Source organism: Calidris pugnax, unplaced genomic scaffold (genome assembly GCF_001431845.1).
Source record: "Calidris pugnax isolate Ruff unplaced genomic scaffold, ASM143184v1 scaffold219, whole genome shotgun sequence".
NCBI classification, from domain to species: domain Eukaryota; kingdom Metazoa; phylum Chordata; class Aves; order Charadriiformes; family Scolopacidae; genus Calidris; species Calidris pugnax.
This window is the reverse complement of record NW_015094507.1, coordinates 7,421,781-7,445,151: the sequence shown is the minus strand read 5'-3', so window position 1 is coordinate 7,445,151 and position 23,371 is coordinate 7,421,781. Positions and strand designations below refer to the sequence as shown.

The 23,371-nt window shown below is 37.1% G+C and overlaps 1 protein-coding gene across 1 annotated transcript in view; it reads right to left on the bottom strand.

Moving 5' to 3' along the window:
- The window catches only part of REV3L (REV3 like, DNA directed polymerase zeta catalytic subunit), a 114,277-nt gene that overhangs the window by 88,951 nt on the left and 1,955 nt on the right, over positions 1–23,371 (bottom strand). The gene's annotated exons all lie outside the window — the stretch shown is intronic.

The following is a 23,371-nucleotide window of genomic DNA, read 5'->3' as shown; positions in this document are numbered from 1 at the left end:
CCATGAGAGTTGGCATAGCTGTTACTACATGGTCACACCATTAGAGTGGTGTTACAAAGGCAGTGAGCTCTCTCAGGAGCTCCAAGATACAGAAAGCACAACCCCACACACTGATTTTACCTAAATCCCCAGTACTTGGGGTCAGCTGTTTACATGCAGCTGAGATCAGCACAAGCCAGTAAGCTCTGAGACAACCCAAGGAGCCTCATGGGGAACTGGAACTCAAATCTTTCTACTTAACAAGCGTATAGTTAGCACTCCACACTGCTGAGACTGAACTAGAAGCAGTACTTCCCACCCAGACGCAACCCTGCACTGATACACTACTGTATCATATCGATACAGTGTACTGATATTTAATGTACTTTTTTTTTCTTTTTTAAGTTATGAGGGAAGATTTCATCAATTTATCCGCCTTTCAGGGTATTAACCTGGTTGTCCAGTAGCTCACACGACAAAAGCAGTCATTTTAGAAAGATACATGTCTAGCTTTAGAAGAGGAGGCCACCACTTTCCTTTAGTAGGCAGCTAAAAATCCCTGAATCTCCCCTATATAAAAGTCTTATTTGCTTAAATATTTGTTTGAGCTGTTCGAATTTGACTAGTCTAAATTTCAGGTATTCAGTCTTTCCGAGGTTTTCTTCACTAGACTAGAACTTCTCATCACTTCTTCATAAGCTCCTGATACAATCTAACAAAAATATATCTTAATATCCTCTAGAGGAGAAAAAAACATGTTTGAGCTCTCTTCTGAAACTTCTATATTTTTTCAACATAATTTAAAATACATTGGCGCATGAGTCGGACACACTGCTGCTCACATCTGTTTCACAAATGCTACCTTCAACCTCCTCAGCATTCTCCTGTTATTAATGTAACCAAAAATGACATTAGCTCTTTCAGCATCAGAATGATACTCATTCAGCTGCTTACCTGCAATGATCCAAAATTCTTGTCACAGTCACTGTTTTCTGTACCATGGACACTGCTTACATTCTTTGTTCTTATACACAACATCCCATTTTGATTGAATACCCAAACTTTATCAAGTGATTTACATAACTATGCATGACTGTTGCACTTTTTAACTTTCTGCATTCTAAACCTTCCTTGAATTCTATCAACGTTACACATTATCGATACAAACTAGTTACACAGAAAACCTGTACTAAAATAATTTACTACAAATAAATATTATAACCAGTAGCTTCTCTTGTGAAATACTTAATGCTTCTTAAAGGAATGAAAACCCCAAAGTTATTAAGCGTCTCTAAAAATGACACTCCAGCTCTTACTTTGCATCCACATATTATAATTCAAAACAAATGGAAACATATAGTATCAGGTGACATGCTCTGTGTTATCAGGAAACTTCTATCCTGAATTCTGTACGTTGCAGTATTAAAAACCCACAAAAGACCCAAACCAAAATAAATCACCAAGCAGCTCTTCTGCGTCTTCTGCTCTCAATAAATTACTTTCATTAATTGTTAAATTAATTGTCAGAATGTTGTTAATTGTTATAATGAGTATTGTTGCTCACCAGGCCAGAAAGAGCCCGTATGCCTATATTTCATGGCATGTGAACAATAAAGCTGCAATAAAAGAAACAGGAGAAGAATAAAACCATAAAAATGCATCAACAATAATACCAAAAACATGAGCAAAAGCCTGCAAGACTTAATATTATCAGAGAGCTCAAAAGCAGTCAAATTGAATGCAAGATACATTGTATATTAAAAAAAAAAACCAAACATTTCTAACTGTGTAAATCTTATCTATATATATGGTAGTTACAGCATGTTGGTGCGTTCATTCAAGTATGGAGTTGAAATGTCTGCAGTCCAAAATTTTACTTGCAGGAATAAAAGAACACTGTCAAACTCAGAAATTTTTTTTCACTTTTTTTTTTTCTTTTCTTTTTACTTGTGTTGAAGTATTCCTCGTTTAAAATTCTTTGGGAGTTACTGCAATCACCAAAACTGACAAATGTAAATCTGCTGAAGGGATACTCTGCATGCTAAGCAAGCTCTTAAACACCAACAATCGAATGTAACTTAAACTGAACTATGCAAATTTTCCTAAGTGTTGGCTGTTTGCCTTTGTTTCATGATTGAAGATTTAATCACTTACTGACTTAATAGTATGCCACTCTTAAAACTCAGTTCTTAGAAGTCTGTAATGCTTGAGTGCAACAGCTGCAGTACCTCAGCATGAACTAGAGCGTATCTCTGTTAGCTGCGCTGAATTTCTCCCTATATTTCACCTGCTTAAAATCATGATCCTTTATCCAAATGGGTTAACTGTAACCCTTATACTTTTAGGGATTTGCAAATTATATATGTCAGTGCTATTCATTAATCGCATTTCTGAAAAGACTGATTAATGTAATGTAAACTAAAATATAAAGAACCCACCCCTGAAATAAGTGGTGGACAGTACTATTTGACTCTCACAATGGATACCAAAAAGCCCTCAGCAACTAAATACCACAAAACTATCAAAACTTTTTGATAGTGTCATATTAGGAGGAGACAGCCATAAATCCAAATTGTTTCCATTTAAATAACTTTCAAACAAACCCCTTCCTTCTAAAGAAAACATTTTAAGATTAAAGTTTATGTTTCCTGTAATCCATTAACATATTTCAAATAAATGCTTTTAAAATTTAAAACACTAACACAAACTTCTTTAAAGAAAATCAAACCATGGAAATGGAGAAGTAATTGGCCTAGAATTAATTTTTCTAAATCCAGCTTGTGACAGAGACATTCTCTCTCAAGCAGGAGCAGAAAAAGTATCTTCAGTTTTGTCAAGTAGATCAATGATATTAATTCAAAATGGAGAAAGAGCTGAAAACTTGTTTTTAGTTTCAATTCCATAAATAAATACGAGGTGGGAATTCTTTAGGTATTCTTTTTTTTAATTGAAGACAGCACAACAAGTTAAAGTATTCCAACAAAACAAAGAACAGAACCTGAAATACAAACTAGTTGGATAAACCTATTTTAATGGATTCTTCTTAACTGCAATTCTTATGTCAGTTAACAGACTGACAGAACTCTTGAGGTTGGAAGGAATCTCTGGAGACCATCTAGTCCAACCCCCTGCTCAAAGCAGAGTCACCTAAACCAGATTGGCTATGACTTGGTCTAGTATTTTAGGGGTTTGGGTTTTTTTATTTGTCTCCAGTTTCTACACAAACATATTTTGACAAATGTTTAAGCCATTCAATCACAGTTAACCCTAAGCTCAACAACAAATATCATTAAACTCCACCAATTAACATGTGTATGCCCTGTGACTGAAGCATCCTGAATTGACAGTAATTTTATCAGCAAGTCAAAAGTTTTAAAATTCTTATTTCAGAAAAGCAATTCCAAATCTAAGAGTTTGCTGCTGTTTAGTTTAATATCCACATATTTATGTTGGTTTGTTCATTTTATTGACTCTATCAGCTGGGCTGACTTTATCTCGGCTCTAGATTATTCAGAATGCAAATAAGATGCATATATAGTACTAGTTTCTGGAGCTCAATGAATAGTGAAATAGTAAAGCACTCTGACATTTTAGAACATCACTACTGGCACTCAAATTCACAGTTTTAAGAATGGATTAGTTCACATCTAAGAGCTATTGTTTCAAGCTTTCTGACAGCTCAAGCAGACAGTATTTTTATTGGTTTGACTTGGTTGCAGTGTTGAATGTTTCCTTGCAACTACAACTACAGAATGGCTTGTCATTTGAAAACAAAGTTAAGATTACAAATCATAAAACAACTCAGAGGTCTACCCGTGCTCCCAAGATGCTTTCTTTTATATCCCCTGAGATTGCTGCTATTGTTCTAAGAAGTTTGGCTTTACACAAAATCCTGCCTAAATTGAAGATGGTAAGGAATAGCATACTTTATACAAACCTGAAATACAGGGCTCCACTAACGGAACTTTATTGATTCAGGTTTTGAAAATTTATGTCTATTAATTACCATATTTTGAAAAAGGAATAAAATACCTACACAAGTTTTATATAAATATTTTAAATCTTACTGTATTAAGCCTTTCAGTTGAATGGATCACCAAATGCAACCAGAATGTTTAAAAAATGCAAGAGAACTTGCATTTCCAATGTACTGAGAAAAGAATAATAATAATCCTTATCATCTAGTTGGATCAAAGTTAAGTCCTCACTTTTCATCTGTAATCTATTTAAAAGCTACATATTTTAGTAATAGGATGGAGGACCTCCCACATTTAAGATACCTATAGGACTTCATTAAGCTCCTCACTACACCCTGATAACTGAAATAATAACATCCAAACAAAATACAGACTTCTTACTGCATTAATCAAAGGTCCACGTGGACTAAGGGGTTTTCATACTAAACCAGGGGTAGTACACAACTGAAAAAAACCCAAAACAATAAAAAGCACATTGGAGAGTTTCAGGACTAAATATTAGCTAAAAGAAGAACCAATGGGGAGGTGACAAAACAAAACAAAATATAATCCATTTAACTCCCAGGACACTGTACACTTTGTAAGTAAACAGGATGAAGTCTCCATATCGCAGTAACCGGTAAAACTTGGGGATAACAGTGTAGATTAGCTACGAGAGGTAATTTTATGCCTTTTGAGGATAACTTTTGATGAAACTATTACAAAGCAAACATTTGAAACCAGCTTATTCCATACCAGTTGGTTTTCTTTAGTGGCTTTATTGCTTTTTACCCAAGGGCTTACAGAAACAAGCATTTATTAGGTCTCTCTTTCAGTTGATGGCAGAATACACAAATGGTAATCTTCCCAAACCACTGTTTTCCCATGTGACAACTACTGGAATAGTAGAAGCTAGCTCTAAAAGAAAACAAATAGGACCAGAAGCTACTGAACATATTTTTATTTTCATTGTCAGAGAAATGATTGTCTCCACCTCTTTGAAAACAGCTTTTGCTTTATTCACATGTGTTCAGATATCCTTAGATACCCCATGGAGAACTAAAAGATTTGCAACCGAATTCGAAGACCCAGGTTAACCTGTAAAACACCATTCAAGTGATTCTGCATCTTCACTACTGTTTTTGTTCATCCATGTACCTCTAGTGGTATATTCTACTTTTGACGCTGAGATCCTCTAAGACCTTTTACCAGCACATGAAGTCAGTTTACATGTCCTTAGAGAATAACTGCAGCAAGAGGACTGGAGGACTACAGGCCCTCAAATAATTTTACCTGCATCGTGAGTAAGAAATATGGTTGAATTCCAATCTATGATTTTCCCTAAAGTCAGTAAGCTTGACCAAATTTGAAAGCACATGCAGGTTGTCAATGTAAATGATATGACATGGTATGGTTCTTTTGGTCAAGAACCGAAAGCACTACTGCTAATTGCTTAGTGAAGACTCACCTTAAAATAGCACTCACGAGTCTTCCTCAGAAGCAATTACTTACATTTTCCAGAGCTGAACAGAAAAGCTGTCTTCCTGAAGCCATGCATAACTTCATACTAATCATCCAGTGTCAGGAGACAGATGAAGAAGTTTATACAAGTTCAGGAGTACAATGACAAATCATACCTCCGATTTTTTTTGTCCTTGAGGTCTGCTGGACAGTTATTGATGCAGTTAACTCACAGTACCTAAAGGTTACTAATTAGTAAAATGGTTTTGGGCTGTTGAAGTATAAAGTTGCCTTCTCACTCAGTGTTTCTTAAAAAAAAAAAAAAAAAAAAAAAATCTCAAGTTGTACCCAGTTTTGTAAAGCAACAAGAGTACTACTTAAATAGAGACCCTAGTTGAAGTCTAGAAAAATCTCCAAGAAAGTCAGTATGACAGAACACAAATATTCCCATTCTCGTGTTTCAGATTTGGAAGTACTTGTATTTTATTTCCAGTATTAATGGTATCACTTTTATTCTGGACAATGAAATCTTATTTCACTGTCCCAGCTCCTGGCCCTTTTAAGCGAAAAGTTTAATTCAATCCTTTGAACAGTAATGATGAGATTACTAACAATTAGAAACAACTGACACATTTGAACTCATTCAGGCATCCAGAACAAAAGAACCTGGAAGTACTGATAGCAAGGACGATGAAGAAAAGAATATATATTTTATTTGCAATTAGACCAAAAGGTGAAAAGATGATAATGTAAATTCAAATTATTTAAATCAGATTACCAGTGCAGCACTGTGCCAATTTATAAATTAGGACTTTTCTTCTACTTTATTTTATATTTTTATAGATATTAAAAGCATTTTCTAAAGCCTCACAGGAAATTGATGGAAAAAATTAAAATCTGAATGCTAACCTCCTGACCACCAGACTGCTCTTCAAAGCTTACTCTTCCAGTGGACATTCAAACTCTAGGATAATTGGAGGAAAGAGACCACAACAAGGAATAAAAATCTGTGCTTATAAAGTATTTTGCATATGTAAGACTAACACCTAACTGTTTATTTCAAACCCTAGTCAATTAACTTGAATATATCATCAGTGCATCTAGAGCAGAGCACAGACTAACAGGAAATTCTCACAGAGCTAGCTGACCGCTACATAGTATTAATAGTGATGGCTGTGGACTGGGAAAACAACCTGAAAATCTCATAGTGAGAGAAAATAATAGTCCTGTGCAACTCTAAAAAGAAGCTGACTACTAAAACCTCTGGGGCTCTAGCCCTTTAAGAGACAAAGAATTCCTTTATTTCTAGGAAAAGCAGAAAAGAATTGTCATCAAAACCTCCAAAGGACCTTGAGATCTAAAAACATAGGTAATGGTATTTATTTTGTGTCTTGGCTTTGGTCAGAAAATCATTCATCAGTTTCACCAGGGCATTTCTGCACTGTCCTGTTCTAAAATGAATGTACCAGCAAATTTTAAATTTTGTTTATGACAACATATTAATTTATTCAGAAAGGACATTTAAGAGAAAAAAACCCCATTATTTCTAACTCTTTGATGATAAAGGCAGACTTCCAAATAATCATTTCAACCCTCTGCCTGTAGAAAAATTGCTCCTCTGCCTCTACTGTTGCTATTCATAGATCTCTAAGCAGCTACTAGTCCAGACCAGATGACTGTAACAAATTCAAACACTTCTGGCAGAGCCGTGTTTATTATTTTCCAATATGACTGTCTGCCAAGTTTCCCTGTCCAGGATTTCTTTTTTTTTTTTTAAAGAAAGGAACTCTGTGAGCCAAACTATGTCAGGGACTATCTTTCAAACAATTCTTTCAGAAAGTGGAAGTGCACTAGCACGCATGCAGAATTGTATTTGAATATGGTTCAAAAACATTAGAAGACACAGTACAGCCAAAACAAAATGTTACGCTGTGAGTCTTTGAAATCACTTATCAGTATGGAGTACTCAAAATCTTTCATAACATGTGATAAAAAAAGCATAAACTTTAATGAAATCAGATGAAATTGATGAACACAGCCATCTTTAGTTCCCCTCAAAATATCATCTTCTAATAACACCTTTTGTTTTATGACTTGTTAATATATATTCTACAATGTCTGTTTCTAGTCTATTGCTCATTAGTTTAGCTGTACAAATGTGCACACAATATTATGGCATAAAGAAACATACCTTGTGAGGAATTCTTAGGAGCACCGGTGCATATCATTATCTTAAATGATGGTCTTATGATTAAGACACATAAAGGCAAGAAAAGGAAGATGAATCCCACTTTAAACCCCTCATGACCCTGTACAAATCATTCAAATCCCTCAGTCTTGATTCTACATCTATAATACCAAATTAAGAATTACTAAGTATTTTAAAGCACAAAATCACTCACTAACTGCATACGTGGCATTCAGACAAATGCAATCATGCGATAAACACTCAAAAAAATTCTTTGCAGGAATAGAATTAAAAGAAAGAAGTCAAATGTCTTTGCAAAGGTTCTACACGTGATTCTCAGCTTTCAAACTGAACATAGTCTTGCAGAGCAAACTTGAATGAATTATTCTCTTACAAGAGTTTAATCCATTTTAAAATAACTTAGTAAAAGTACAAAGTAATAAACAAAACCCAAAGATATTGCTTAAAAGGGCGGAGATTCAATATGGAAAGTCTTTTGATTTATCTTGCTATTATTATCAGGTTTTCAGGTCTTGATGTAAAATTCTGTTTTGGTCATTAACTGGGGAGTTGTGGGGGAGACAAAAACCTTAGGTTATGACTGCACGAAAAATAGCAATCACTTAAAAATTATGGTCATAAAGAACAAAAAAATTAATCCCATACACAAATCAAAGATGAGACAGTGGGTTCTGCTTATTCTCTCCTACAAATAACTAACTACCTTTGACAATCATGCATCAGAAAAAACACAGGACTCCAATTATTGTTTCCAAATAAAAACATTTGTAGTACATTTCTATAAAAAACTGACTACAAGGGGAACTCCTGGAGACAGCTAGAAGTACATTGATTTTATAGGAATTGTGAATAGTATGTGCTTTAGAAAGATCAAGTCTTGATGCTATGGAACCACATTAGTCAGATCATCTACTGACAAACTTCCTTGCACCCAACTGAAGAACTGTCCCTTGAAATTTTAATATCTCAAATATTAAGAAACTCTCTTAAAAAAACCCCTAAAGATCTCATACATGATTTCCTACAACAATGGCGAGTTAACAAAAAAATCTTTAAATGTGACATTTTGGACACATTAATCCTGTTATTGTGGCTGCTACTGTTCAATAGCTGGGGATCAAGATCTCTGTTAACAGATGATTACAGAACAAATATTTGTCTCCCCACTGGAAAAAGTGCAACTGATCTCCAGATAAATATTAATTATAATCATAATTTTCTCCCGCATTTCCCACTTTCTTCAACATTCATTTTAATTGCATCTACCATTCCTTTTCTATCAGTTTTTCCTCACTTTTGGTAAAGATCACTCAATTTTCATTACATTCTTTACAAACAATAGAAAATGTCTAATTTATTTTTTTTAAACAGAGTTCTTAACTGCTTAGGCAAATTCTAACACAAAATAACAATTCCAACCATTACAAACCCTCTTTGGAGGAAAGCCTTTTGCCTATGATTGGGCCTATGTAGAAATACCACTAAGCCTCATGAGAAACGTTTTTTAAAGCTAAATATTTCAACATACAGCTTGGCAATGAGAGACAATGATGTCCAGTTGCAACTGAGCTTATGTTAAAATGTGACTGAAGTTGCTGAATGGAAAAAGAGCTCTTGACCTCAACTGTGCAACTACAAAAACAGTCAAAGGGCAACAATTTTCACTACAGATGTGACCTATGCTTCATGAATTCAGAATTAAACTTCAACTAACTCACAAAAGCAGAAACTATCCCAGATCAGATTTACTTGAGTTAGGGATGAGTGTACACAGAAGCTATCTGCCAGAAAAACAACACTTCATGCAGTTGGCGCCACATCCTTTCACATGGCTAGCTTCCAATATCAACTTGGAGATTTCCTTGTTCTAAACGCTGGCAGCTACTAGAACATAGGTTGACGAAAAAACACTTTTCTCCTTGTAAAATATGTAATGTATCATGGTGATGAATTCTATTGGTCAACTGAAGACTAATCAAAAATAGAAAAAAGACGACTTCCTTATATACAAAATCCTCATATTTCAATTCTGATCCTAGCTTGCAAACAATATCAGAGAATATAAAGTTCCTTTATATTATGTATTAATAATCACAATACATTAAACATTCAAATTAGAGACTGCTTAGAAGATAGAGCTTTGGAAAAAACAATCACTGTAATCAGATTCTGAAAAACAGCTGCTATATTTTGGAATATGTAATCTTGTTTTCTTTCATAAAGTGATTTTTTAAGACATTTCATAGAACTACATGTAGTTCTGACATTTCTTGTAAAATGGAGAGAATACAAAGGAGGAAAGAAAAATCATACTTTTAAAAATAATCGATTAGTATTCTAACAGTAGTCACAACTAGGAATTCATGGTTTATTCCTTAATTACAACACTGGAAAGAATTTGTGGAGTTATAATTGAGGTCCAGTTCATTACCACTATGACAACCAGACAGTGTCATCTTTTTCACCAGCACTGTTAAGTTTCATAGAAAAGTCTACACAAGAAGTAAAAAAGCAACACCAAGAGATTTTGGCTGACACCAGTGACAACTGATTTTTAAGAATATTTAGAAAATTGACACAAAAAAAGCCCCAGAATTGGCATCACTTTTATAGAAGTTGACTAGTGTCATCTATACCAAAAGAACGACTTCTATAACCCCTAATTACGAGTTTCTTCTTTAAACTGATTTTTAAACAATAGTTTCTTAAGTATTTTAATTTTCCCTCACAAGCCCACACCAACAAAAGAAACGTACACTTCCAAGTATAATCACAAGAGACTGCACTCATACCTAATCACTCTGGTATTGACAGAGCCAAAGATTTAGCGGATAGCTCTCCCCATCACATATTCCTCCTCTCCTGACCTAAAAACTATAAGAAAATAAAGGCCATAAATACAACAGTTGCAGAATTTTCCAATTATGGCTTAATTGAAAAAAAAAAAAAAAAAAAAAAAAAAAAAAAAAAAAGTCAAAAATTAGAGTTACATTAAGCTTTAACTTCCGAAATTTTGTTGTAAACTGTGCCATGAGATTCATAACAGCTATACTAGGTTCTATTCTGTCAAAAGGACAATCGTTCTGGGTATAACATTTACAGATATTGAAGAGTCACACATATTCAGAATAGCAGTGTATATCTAACTCCATCATATTTACTTACATAAAGGAACGGCTGGTATCTGTAACAGATTGCTACGTATTTGAAGAATTAAGAAGCCATTTTAATAATGTTTAAATGGAAAAGAGTTGATGATACTTCATGAATGCAGATGGAATGGACTTCTAATTCCCCAAGTTTCATTTTTTCCTCCTTTTCTCTTCATGTATGCCTCTTCCTGTAATCCTCACATGAATATACTACCTATAGCACTAGCAGTATCCTGTTCTACTGTTTTGATTAATTGAAACAGCAGAATTCTTCTAGAGCTTCAGTGTATACAGTATTTCAGAACACACATCTGGTAGAAAATCATATACCCTTCTTTAGTTACCCATTAGAGCATCAATAAGCAGCTCACAAAGTACTCTGAAACAGTAAGTTATTTTCACCTCTACAACAGTTGAAACCTCACTTACACTGTGCTAACAAAGAACCCAATTATGTGAGGACAGCAGACCTTAAAAAAAAAAAACACAACAACAACAAAAAACCAAACGAAAGCAGAAATCCCCCCAAAAGCCTCTGCAGCTCAGCAAACATATTGCATCAGGCTTTCCCCTCCTCTTCCCCCTTCCCCACAATTCTGAGTGACTTCTTAGTGTAAAAGCATTAACAAATAACCACACTGTCCATTTGCCCAAACATAAGCCAAATAAAATCAGATGGATTCAGAAATCAACGCTTATCACATTCTTGGACTAAGAAACTCCTGTTCAATACTGCACACCATAAAACATTTCAAATTGATAACTAAATATAGCAGAAAAAAAAATGCAAGCTACTGGATTTGAAAACTCATCCATCTATCCTAGGGGCGTGCACAGAGATTCAAGTCTATGATCAAGCTTTAAGTTTCAACTGACGGCTGCTGCAGAGCAGCTGTAAAAACAGTCAAAGTTTTGTACTACTCAGTTTTAAACATTACTTGCGCTTCTCCTGACCCTTGTGTATCAAATTATATATCTTCAGATAATAAAAGCATTACATTCATTACAGTCTTAGTCATCAGGTTTTCTCCTAATCGAACTTCTTACTAAGGTTCTCTGGGCAACTCCATTCTGATCTACTGTTATTTTTCCATCAAAATTTTATCTCCACAAATTTATTGTCAAATGCATGAGCTTCAGCCTCTCACCATCAATGTTCCGCTATCAAAATAAGAAGTCCCTGGTCATGAGGGTTCTACAAGTGAAAAATGCAATCACTCATCCCTTATAAAACTATAGAATTCAAACATTCAGTGAAATTAAATGGTTTACCATAAGCCAGATGGCTACCAAAGTTATTTTGTTAATAAAATTTAAACACTGTATATGTTGTTTCCATAAGAGAACGACATTCTGAAAAAGCCGGAGACTAACTTGCAAAGAATAAGATGTTGCTAAGGTTTTCTTTCAGCAAATCAAGCTTACACAAAACAAGGTGACATACAGGCTACAGAAAGCCCATTTACACTAAAGAAGAGATGAACAGTTGAACAAGTGACCTGTTTCTCAGTGTTTGTTTTTTTGTTCTGTATTTAAATCTGCCACATACACACCTACATTATGGAGGCCCACCTATCTTTCTCTGCCAGTAAAAGATATATCTTCTTGTGCATGCATCACACTGCAGAGTCAAGCTTGAAGTTGGGCTGGTTTTAGTTTATTTCTACTGATATACTGGGGAGATGAACACCAGATATTTACAATTTTTTTTAACTTACACTTTCACATCCCTTAACCTAAAAACAATAACACAATTTTTCATGAAAGCAGGCAACACAAGATGTGCTCACAAACAGCACAGTGCTCATGAGAATACTGTAGTTCTCCCGTTATGTTCTACACTTCTTGGACAGTTCTCAGTTGCGGGGAACTTTGTTTTCTTTCTCTCTTCTCCCACTGCACAGAGCAATAAACCTCAAGTAACACCTCATCTACTTCCAGCCACAAGTCTGGAGATAAGAAATTCCAGGGGATGAATCAGCCCCAGGAGCCAAAGCAAGTGAAACCAAAAGGGAGCTGCCTTAGATAACTGGTCCCTGTTGTTGCAACTCCAATGTCAATATTTTCTGCAGTTCTGGCTCTCAGCACTCTCCTTCCTCCAACGCACCCCCCCCAGCTCACCTCACATGCTCCACATATTCCTTTCCGTTCCCAGCCTTCCTTTCAACACATCCTCCACTCCTGTTTTTCCATTCAGGCAATCCCTCCTACAAAATTCCACTTCAAAATAATGACTAACAATATTGCCATGCCATCTGTTTTCTTAACATATCACTCTTTCTACACCTTTTAACACTACGTTTATATAGAACATAATTTTTTTGGAGTGAGGACTATCCACTGTTATCTGCACACCGCCTAAAACAACTGGTTTCTGTTCTTAAGTCTTTCATCTTTTATATTACAGTGGTTAAAAATGACTATTTATTTCCTTGATTAGGTTTCCAACTGCTGGCATAAGAACACAAGCTCACCAAAATCTGACATGCTGGCACAATCTGTAAATGCTTACCAGAACTTCATTCTGTTCTTCCCATCTATTCTAAGGTGGAGGGAGGGTTTAGTTGGTGGGTTTGGGTTTGTTTTTTTTTTTAATGCAGCAGACTCAGAACAGGAATCTAGACTGTAAAGATACTAAATTCATGTCTGCATGAGAACTGCAGGTTTACAAATGTGCATGTGAATGCACAAATTCCTTAGAAACATACATAAAAAAATAAAGACTGACGTGAATTACCATGGCAAGTTAGATTACTTAATGCTCAACATATGCCACTTTTCTGAAGCAAGAAAAACATGAGACAACTTAAAACTGCATTTCTGATTCAGAAGACCTTTTTAGTCAAATGATGACATATATTCAGTTATTTTACATCATTCCTATGTTTTCTGTTCAGGTAAAACACACCATCAAAAAACCAGAAAATACAGGCTCAGGATTTATTACTTTTACATAGTCTACCCTACCCGAGATACCTACATAGAAGTTTTATAAACACTACAAACCAAACCTTACTGTAATCAGGAATGAAGCACATATACTTTTCACCTCAGAGGATGGCATGTTAAAAAAAGGAAGAGGTAACAACAAAATACACACTGGACAGCTCTAAAACAGATTTGACCATTATGCAACAGGGAGAGAAATGAAACTTAAGTGAAGAGAAGCAGGCTTGCAATAATGCAACATGAAGGCCAGTCATTTGTGGTGTACTCTAGACGTCAATACTGAGGCCAATATTGTTTAACATCTTCATTAATGACCTGGACATTGAACAGGTGCACCCTCAGCGAGTTTGCAGATAATAGGGTTTGGAGGAGTGCCTTGTACACCAGACAGTTGTGCTGCCATCCAGCAGGACCTTGACAGGCTGGAGAAATGGGCAGAGAGGAATCTCATGAAGACCTACAAGGGGAAATGCAAAGTCCTCACCTGGGGAGGAATAACTCTATACATCACTATAGGCTGGAGGCACTGTCGGGAAAGCAGCTTTGTAGAAAAGGACCCAGGGGTCCTGAATGAACATGAGCCAACTATGTACCTCAGCTGCGAAAGCAGTCAACAGCGTCCTGAGCTGCAATAGGAAGAACACCACCAGCAGGTTGAGGGGCATGGCCCTTCCTCTCTATTCAGCACTGGTGAGACTCATCTGGAGTGCTGGGGCTAGGTCTGGGTTCCCCCGACAGACATGGACATACTGGAGCCAGGCTATGAAGATGATTAAGGCCATGTGAGCCAGGATTTTGTAGCCTCAAAAGAGAAGGACTGGGGTGGGATAGGGGGATCTTATCAATGTATATAAATTCCCGATACAAAACAGTGAAGAGTGAGCCTGACTCTCCCCAGTGGTGCCTAGTGAATGGATAAGAGGCAATGGGCACAAATTGAAACACAAAGAGGCAATGGGCACAAATTGAAACACAAAGAGGCAATGGGCACAAATTGAAACACAAAGAGGCAATGGGCACAAATTGAAACACAAGAAACTTTTAAAAGTTTTGGTTGGTTTTGTTTTTTGGTGGCTTCTTTTTTCCCTCCTGTTGCTTGTTTTGTTTTACTGTGAAGGTGGTCAAACTGGAACTTACCCAGCCAGGCTGTGGAGCTGGTCTAGGTCACCCTACTTTGAGCAGGGTGCTTGGCCTAACTAGACAATCTCTAGAGGTCCCTTCCAACCTCAGCATTAACCCGAAGATAAAAACATACTTCTATTGTAGGAAATAGAGAAAGAGATAACAGCAGAACTGGGTTATTTTTACTGTTACTATTTAGGTCTAACGGTAAAGACGGTTATGCCTCTGTTCTACAAAGCTAATTCAAACAGCTCAAAAATTAAAATATGTGATACCAAGTATTTATAAAAATAGATGCATTTTACATCAACGTAAGAAACTGCCTGTAATCTCCTCTAAGTTTCCAACAGACATTACAGTAGGTTTCACTGCCTGCAAATGTGAATGCCACAAAACCATTTGCTTAATGGTCAATGGATAACCACATACAAGAACAGGAAGGAAGATTCATCTGCAATAAAAGTATTTTGTAACATATTAGCTAGGTTAAATAGGTAACTTTTTAAAAGGAAACAGAAAAGCTGCTATATCAAAAACTCCAGAAAGTAACCTCCTCATCTGGATAATAAATATATTAGGGGTGTCAGCAATAAAAATTTGTTCATTACTGATCTGAAAGCAGTACCTGCAGAAGTGAAGACTGAATCAGTTTCAAATTCCCCCTGCTTAATAAGATTTCTGCTATACAGAAACCCACCTAGGTAGTTTCAAACACAAAATGAAAGACTCATTATACATCTCATTATACAAAACTCAGAAAACTTGTATTGTAAACCTCCCCTGAGGAGTAATGCCAAGTATTATGGATTAGGTGCAACATTCCACAGCCCTTTCAATATTCGCACTGAGCACCACATGTTGATACTGCACCTAAAATAGGACATAGAGCATTGCTGTAGTAAACACTGGTTTAGTCAGCAAACAGTACAGGCGCACAAATTGAATGTAAATAAGCAGTGGCTGCTCCTACTTTCTCTATCATTTTTAGGAAAAGAACCCATCACTGAGGGATAAACCTAACCTAGCAATGGTGTCTGTAGTAAACATTCTTTCTTTTCTTCTTCTTTCCAAATCTAAATCTGTTTTCACTAACACTGCCAAAACCTTCCAGTAACTTACAGCTGCAGGGTAATCAAGACAGCTACCTGGCAACCTTTCCACATCATTTAGGTGCAACTGTGTTTATTTGGACACATGAACATGCTGTACACCTGGATACTCACTGCTGAGTAATCTCAGTAATCACAGAATGGTTCAGATTGGAAGGGATCTCTGGAGGTCACCCGGTCCAACCCAGAGCCAGCTGCCCAGGACTACATCCAGACAGCTTTTGAATATCTCCCAAGGACAATGACTCCACAACCTGAGAATCTGAGAAGGCATGTATACGTACATCAAGGTCACATAACATGAACTCATAAACGTGCAGTCAATATGATGGACTGCATATATATGATCGGGGGAAGAAGTTATCTGAAATGGCTGTCTGCACACTGATCACAGAAAGGCTGAAGCAGACAGACATCAAATGGTTCCCTAATAAGCCATATGCCCGCCCCTGCCCCGCCAGCAAGTGTGAAGTTTTATTTAAATGCCCTGCCAAAAAGCCCACAAAGTTCTACACACCTTATAACTTCTCTATAATAAAAAGCAGCTCTTGAAAGAAAAGAACCTTAACAAACATGCATGAATGAAGCCTATGCAAACACTGGCATTTCAGACAGTCACTGTATCTAGTACAAACTTTTCTGGTATTTGTTTAGATTCCTGTGTATTTTGAGCTCTGTCCTCAGTCTTAAAGTAACTGTAACACAGGCAGAAAACTACAGCCTGTTTGCAAGCTCATATACTTGATTATTCCACTGCATTTCTCAAAATTATTGGTTTCACCAGAATACATACAGGTATCATAAATAACAGTGCAATTACAGCATAACTATACAGATTTCACAGCAGATCTTTGCAACCTGTTCCTGAACCTTGTTAATCAAGCCTAGGCCTTAATGGTATACTTGTTACCATGACTATAGCTTTGATATATATAGTTGATATATGAAGAACATTATTTTATTATTTACATTAATTTATTATTGGGCTGGGTAAGTAGCACAGAAATAACACTGCTTGTAGACAGTAACTTCTTCACTGTACTATCAGTTTTGCTATTGATTTGATGTGGGACCCTAAGCAAATCCATTCTTTTCTTTACACAGGCATACTTTGCTGTCTGTCAAGAACATGTTCCTGAAATGTGAGATAGCAATTCAGTAGACAGTGAAGCAATTTTTCCCCATAGAATAAATATAATACAGGAACTTAAAAAACACACACAATTGTAACACAGAGGACAGTACATGTGACACAGCAGACAGAGAGGAAGAACTCAACATCCAAAGATGACAGAGGAGATGGATGAGATGCTGTTTTTTCAGAAGATGGTTTTGCAATAGTCGGAGATACAGAATGCTTAATTAAAAAAAAAAAAAACAAAAAACAAAAACCAAAAAGTTGACTGCTAATTGTCCTGAGATTTTGACGTGCAGATCTCCCTTAACATGAGTCTGAATCTCCGGTGCCTGTGTCTAATAATTCTGAAAGATTTCAGTTGCTTCATCCATGAGACCAAACATCCACTGTAAATATTTTAGTGTGATTGTTCATGTTGCCTCTTTCCAAATGGTTACATTTTCATTGACATCATCATCATCATCCTTCTCAGAGGGCCAGCGCACAGGCAGAGGTTAATCAAGTCAATCAAGGGTAAAGGACAAAGAAACAGGGTAATGACAACAGTTAGCAGAACAGGGTATTAAATGATCAATACTGGAACTCTGAAACAAGAGACTAGGAAGAAACAGATACCATGGTGTTATCGCACCTGTTTCCTTCTTCCAGAGATTTATCTTGTCTACTCAGACTGCAAAAATTACTAAGCAGGAGCTGCTTCTCACTGAGTGTTTACACATTGTCTAATCCTGCCAACCTCGGTTATGCTTATGCATGTGCTACTCTGTTAAAAATAAGAGAGACAACTATTTTCAGGCTAGTCTGTTATTTTGAGGAGGTTCATTTTACACACTGAAAAAGAAGATATTTCAACAAGCAGCCAAAAAGCACCCTTAAAAAGTATGTAACAGAACTGGAAGTTGTAGCTGAGACAGATAAGCTGTCAGTCTACTTCCAGGGGCACCGATCACAAATATCATCCCCAAGTTATACATTAGATCCAACAGAGATGCAGCTACTTTGTGAAACACTTTGAAGTCTACAGGTGATAGAGTTCTAGTGTCAGTTATACATGGTTGTGGGTTTTTTTGATTGAATTATAAAAGCACAAATAAATGCAGTGATTTGACCAAGAGGTACTTTACAGTACCAAACAAAAAAATGGTTATGAAACCAATATCTGGATTCTAGTTAGAACATCAACTTTGTCACAGTATTTTAAGATTTATTTAAGAAACAGTTTTAAAGCAAGCCATATATACATGGGTACTACATTTGCTACTTAACGAGTTTATGCCAGCAAAGCAGAATCTCACAGTTTATCCAAGCATGCCTCTCATTGCTCAAACAACTCAGCAGGCAATCTATAAATGCTTCAAAACCAGAAGAAGGTTCTTAAAAATACACCACCCCAACACAAACTACACAAAAAACTCCACAACACACTAGGAAACACATCCTTTTAAGGACTACGTAAGTTACAAGCTAATGACCTCCAATCACATCATTGACAAAACTCAACCATTATAAATAACCTCAGAATAAATACATTATCCCAAACTCCGCAGTCCTACTCCAGCCCTGTTCACATCTCAGAGAAGCTATAAACCTCTGGAGAAGAGAGAAACAAATACACATGAGGGTTTTTTCCAAAAGCTCTTCAGAAACATGAGAAGCTTGTCAGTGCAAGATGCAGAAATGGTGTGCTGGAAGTGGAATTACACTGTACAACACTGAGTATCTTCTAGGCCATCCTGCAGGCCACAGAATAATCCCCTATCGAGAGTTGTGCACTGGTATATTTTGGGAGAGGGTATGAAAAGGAGAGGCATAAGCCTCACCACAATGGCTGTATCCTATTTTGCATCCTCATACCCTCACTATGAAGCCACAGAAGGGACTCAAAGACTGTTAATGAGAAGTGCCTACTTCTGAAAAACTGAATATGGGAAGTAGAGGTAACTGGAACAATGCTTGACTGTGAACATTGGGATAATGAACCAAAGAAGCTACAGAAAATTATTGTTGTGGGACACAGTGTCTGAAATGGTAGTGAAAACGAGGGGAGAAAAAAAGTTAATCATGACCTGAGCGTAGAAAGCAACAAGTTCCTGCAGTGAGCTCATTCCTTCTCAAGTGAGCAGGAGTGGAGGAGAGAAAGACACTGGGATGGGATCAGATATACAGCCTAGCCAGGTCAGTGAAGGAAGAAAGGGGAGGGAAGAACAGAAGAAAGAAGATAAGCAGGCCCCCTCACTGAGTCATACCAGAGCTACTGCTGCTGGAAGAGAGCCAGATTTGAGCTGGAACATTTGTGTCTGCTTTTTTTCCCCTTTTCAGAAAACCAAGAAGTAAAGCCACCAAAGTTAGACATCTACCTGAAATGCATTCAAGTTTTGCTCACTATAAACCCCTACTCTAAATTACACCTAGCCTCAGAAAAACTTGGCATCAAAAGCATGCAAGAGTGACTTAAAAACATCCTCCTCTTTGGCTTAGTTTTTCTGCTCCCCTGAAGTAAAATTCATTCGTGGATCAGTGACTGCATAATGTAAAATACAAAACCCTTCAAAAAGAGTGAACTATATAAAGTGGCAGTTGTGGATATTATTCCTCAAATTACTCACTGCTTTTTCTTAGGTAAATTCCTAATCTGCCTTCTCCAAAGGTCCTCCTTTCAACTGAACACACATTTCTCAGCCTAACACTTTTCAACAGCAATTTTAAGATCTGTACCTATTTCTGTAAAATTTATCATGTATATCAGCCTCAAATCATGCCCGAATTAGAATTCTGATTTTTTAAAATATTTCAACTATCTGTTTTATAATACTCATCATCATACACCAACAGGTGTCTTGTATGTGGTTTACGATTATTATCCTCAGCTATTTGTACTCAGTCTTTTTAAGTGAAGTGATAATTTAGCAACCTCTGCTTGTTTGTTAACGTCTCTCCTAATGTGACATCTAGTCTCACCCTGATTTTTTTTTGGATGGATTTACAGTTTTGTTCTGTCTTCCTGTAGTTGAATAAGCACCTGGTAGAAATATCCAATCGAGTGTTCACATTTATTTTGTGAAATCTTGAGAAAAGACTCCAAGAGCTTGAAATGACCAAAAGCTAGTAGGAAATACACCAAAACTTTCATACCTCTATACATCACAACTTAGCAGCGCGGATAACAATTCAAGAATTACCAATTAAACAAGACCATATGTAAACAAAAAATTCAATTTTCATTATGATTTCACTCTAATAAACAATTGCAATTCCTCAAAGGTTTTTGTTTGTTTTTATAAAAAACATTTACATCAATTGCTAGCTAGCAAAAAAGAAATACTGCCTGAGAAGATAATGAAATTTTGTTTCATAGTTGAGCATTACCTAGTGAACTAAGATCTACTGTTTTTAAGTATAAGCAGCAATACTACGAGACTCCCTTAGAGATACAAAGACTACCATATCAAATAGTATCTATGATCTTACACAACAAAGCATGAATTTAACACTGCTTTCATTGTATTACCACCATGGCAGTGTTGTAGCATTTCTGAAATTATATTTTTGTCCAACTCACCATGTCAACAGATACACCAGTCTGCTTCAAGCATCAAGTGGCTAAAATGGAATGAAATGGCCCAAACGGCCACGGTGCACTCAAACATAAATTCCAGTAGTGCTTCACTTCACCTTTTCCTACTTCAGTCAGAATCTTACTCTTTGTATTTCCCAGAACAACAGAAAATAGTAGGCAGATCTTTGGGTTTATACAAAATTTTCACTCCTTGCCCTTCAAGCTCTTATTACACAAAGATGTTGGACATCAAGAGATGACTTGCATACTCTTGCCAAATACAATGAAATTTCTTCTTCAAAAGACCTAAAGAAGTTGTCGAACGTTATTGTGGACACAGTCCATTCTAGTTCATCCTTTTATTTTTAATTAAAAGTCTGGGGTTTGCCTCCTCCAACCACCGTACCACAAACCACTTTAATTTTATAGATTGTTCCGGCAAACATTTACAAATCAACTGACTACACAGAAGCCCTCAAAGATAAGAACACTGGCAATCCTTGTCATTCATATACCTCACTGAGCACAATACCTCCAGAAGAAGAGGCAGAAAGATTAGGTAGGTGCCTTCAGAACCAACATCCATAGCTGATACTTGACCCAAGATACAGTACTGCTACATGTTTGACTTTCTGAACATCTGCATAAGTCACTTCCACATACCAATCAATCCCCCTTCACCCAGCAGGTGGAATTTGGAGTCTGTTCTGAAGCTGACTCCCAATTAGCTGCACAGCATGGACACACAGCTTTAAACATACTAAGATTTGTGCAGAGCTAATCATGCCAGAGATGAAGGAACCTATACAGACATCGTGGTTTGTGTGTAGGCAGCATGGCAACCGAGCACCTTTCCTGCAGGCTAGACATGTATGTTAACCCAATGAAAAAGGGTTATTCTTATCCAGACCAACTCAAGTAATGACGAGCATCAGACTACCTGTAAGCCAAACAGCAAGTACACCCCATTGTCTTATACAGTATATCAGAAGCTGTTTTTACTACTACTTTTTCCTCAAAGAAAGTGTCAGCGTAGATGCAAGTGATTTTACTTAATTTCATTTTATATTTGAAGTCTCAAGTAAATAACTGGATAGCCCTCTCTCTGAAGTCGCATCTGACAATGACTGCAACACCTCTGAAGAGACAGAGCTACATTTGTCTCCTTTTTTAAAAACAAAAAAAACCCAGAGATATAATAAGTTCTTCAAACTTATTAGCAAATATTACTAAAGGTACAGAAAGGAAAAAAAGCCATTAAAAAGTTTAACAAGGAAATAAATAGAAGATAGCCAAGTCATACTTCCTTTGCAGACTGTAGAAAAGCATCTCCTCTAACCAAGATGAATTAGAAATGCTTCTATTATGCAGACTAATATTAAAGTTTACAGTTTGGGAAGCCAGGGATTTCCGACTGTGTTCCTAATAGCTGGACAACTCAACTACTTCACTGTTTACTTTACGATGCCACATTCATGATATGGCATAGCTTAAACATTTTCTTAAAAGAAAATAAGCTTTAATGAGTTAACCACATGCACGCACAGAAAGCTTGCTACCTGCCAGACAACCTCAGGCTCTACATTTTTTCATAATGAAATAGTTACTCATGCCATTACATAAATATTATTACATAATATCTCCTTTGTATGCAAAATTAGAACTACAATAAAATAGGTCCCACTATTTCAATATTTTATCTATTAATCCCACTCATCCACATAATATTTTAGAACTGTACATGCATCAGATCACAACAGCTTTTATACCTCACATCCCTCTGTGTCTAAACAGAGAACAAACAGATAATTCTAAATAAAAGAAAAGCCCAAAACAAAAAACTCAACAAAAAAATACCCTCTACTAGAATAACTGGGTGAAGGGAAAGATACCGTTATTGTGCTCTTGTTACATGTTTTTTGTCTTGCCTAACATATAATGTATATACCAATACCTAATTTTCAACTTGTAAGTCACCAAAATATGCAGAAATACCTTAATTCCCAAGGTCAGCATTACACAACGTAAGTACAAAGGGATCACAAGCAATGATGTTTAACATGTCTAGCAACTCAAAGAACAGGGTTCGGTTTTTCTCCAACTTAATATTTAATGTGTGGGTAAACTGCAATAAATATTAAATTCATTTTCCTAAATACTAGGCGTTAGAAATCCGTTCTGACAGTCAGAAACGCACTTGAGATGTGGGAAGACTGTAACCATGAGCCCCCCCACAGAGACGAGGCAGTGAATAAGTGGGATGTGACATTAGGAAGTCTCGGGGGGCAACATGTGGCCAGCGGTTAGGACGTTCCCTTCTGCAGTGCAGCACCAATGCCTGCCGCCTCACACGACTCCTACCCCGCCGCCGTTCAGATCAACACCAACCCCCCCGCTCCGTTAAGTACTGCAGAAGTCTCACTTGTGCCCGCGTTCAAAGGCTTCCCCCCCTCGCAGGGCTGGCCCTCTCGCTATTCGCCCCGCCGACACGCACCTCCCGGGGTGCCGCCTTCGCACCCCGCGCCGTTATCCTGCCCGTTCGTGGGGCTGTAGGGGGAGAAGGGGGAGGGCGCGGAGCGGGCGGCCGCCCCCGGTGTTTGCACAGCTGCCGCCGCCGGCGCGGGACAGCCCCGCAGCCCGGCCGAGCCGCGCACAAAGCCCCGGCGGCCGCGGGCCCTCCACCTGCGGCCCGGCCCCGCGGCAGCCCCTCCGACCGGGGGGGGGGGGGGGGGGGCGGGGA